The sequence below is a fragment of the Lissotriton helveticus genome, chromosome 1_1 (genome assembly GCF_964261635.1).
Source record: "Lissotriton helveticus chromosome 1_1, aLisHel1.1, whole genome shotgun sequence".
NCBI classification, from domain to species: Eukaryota; Metazoa; Chordata; class Amphibia; order Caudata; family Salamandridae; genus Lissotriton; species Lissotriton helveticus.
Window position 1 is genome coordinate 35,629,128 of NC_136057.1, and position 1,549 is coordinate 35,630,676.

General features: G+C 45.2%; 1 pseudogene across 1 annotated transcript; it reads left to right on the forward strand.

Moving 5' to 3' along the window:
- Positions 1-597: 597 nt before the first annotated feature.
- LOC144757643 (SAM and SH3 domain-containing protein 1-like) lies at positions 598-1,340 on the forward strand (annotated as a pseudogene). Its single transcript, XR_013595594.1, has one exon. The product of XR_013595594.1 is annotated as an SAM and SH3 domain-containing protein 1-like (transcript).
- The last annotated feature ends 209 nt before the right edge of the window (positions 1,341-1,549 follow it).

Sequence of the window (1,549 nt, forward strand, 5' to 3'; positions counted from 1 at the left end):
CCAATTGCAGGCAGTAGCTATCTGACTACATATTGGAATGTATTTTGTTGGTTGTTGTCTCTAGGACAGTAAAGGTGTTAGTCCAGAAGCAGTTGCTTTATCTTCATTGCGTGGGAGTCTGCAACAGAAGAATACTTTGCGCAGGTACTCTAGACAAACGTTCATGGATGGAATTCATTTCAAGGATATAGCAAACCGGAGAGAAACATTTTCCAATCAACATCTTTGTGCCTAGAACGTATCCAAGGCTATTGATTAGATCTTGAGCCTCCTGGTATACAAACATCTTCAGCATGGAGCTTGAGCATTAGCCCTGACTGTCAAGTTTCTTTTCAGGTTTCAAACACACAAGCTATCTTTCAATAATTTTTTATGTTTTGAGCCGATGTCCTGCTACTTCTGGATAAAGGCTTCCCATTATTTTACCCTTGCAGGTACCTTATTGACAGATGAAAGGACATGTTAAATGCCACAGCGCCAAGGGCAGGCCCGTCCCTGCCTGTTGAGGACCGGATAAGACTGGGCTGGGCCCATCCTCTGACGACTAACACAAGAGAGAGGGCGCCAAAGCTATAGAAGGACTCCAGCACAGATGTGATGCCAAGCTACCCACTTACTCCAAAGCCGGACACAAAGCCCAAACTCAAAGCTGGTGGCTCAGTGGAGAACCTCTGGAGCTCTTTAAGTAGCCTGAGTTTGATGAGTGGTCAGAAAGTGAGCACCACAGATTCCTCAGCAAGTAACTGGGAGAGTGTCAAGTCAGAAGATGGTGACGATGAGGAACCTCCATACAGAGGCCCTTTTTGTGGGAGAGCTAGGGTGCACACAGATGTCATACCGAGACCATATGACACCGATTCCCTAAAGCTCAAGAAAGGAGACATTATCGATATCAACAGCAAACCCTCCATGGGCATGTGTATGGGCCAGCTGAATAACAAAGTAGGCACCTTCAAGTTAATCTATGTAGATGTATTAAATAAAGTGGAAGAGAAGCCGAAACGGCTCTTAAGGCAGAGACCGAGAGGAAAACCTCCAAAGCCTGGATCAGATCAACTTGAAGGAGCACATGCCCACTTTCCTCTTCAACGGTTAAGAGGACCTCGATACCTTCAAGCTGCTGGAAGAGGAAGACCTGGATAAACTGAACATCCAGGACCCACAGCACAGAGCAGCGCTTCTGACAGCAGTAGAGCTGTTACAGGAGTATGACAATAAGAGCGACCAGACAGGGTCTCAGGAGAAACTGCTACAAGAAGGCCAGGGCTCAAGTGGATTCAGGCTGCTATGAAAGCAGTGAAAACAAAGAGAACGGTGCTGAGAGTTCCATGGCAGAATGACAAGACTCGAGGATAATGTGGTCGCAGTCAAGAAAGAGGAAGCCATGAAGGAAGCATACACCCTTGTAGACCATGTGGAATGCCTATTGATGGATTATGGATGATCTTTACTGCACGTATTATGGGAATGTTAGTTTTGTGCTGTTTAACGTTGAAGCTGCTGGAAAAGGAATAAAGAAAGTAAAGCATAAAAATAAATTAAAAATAAA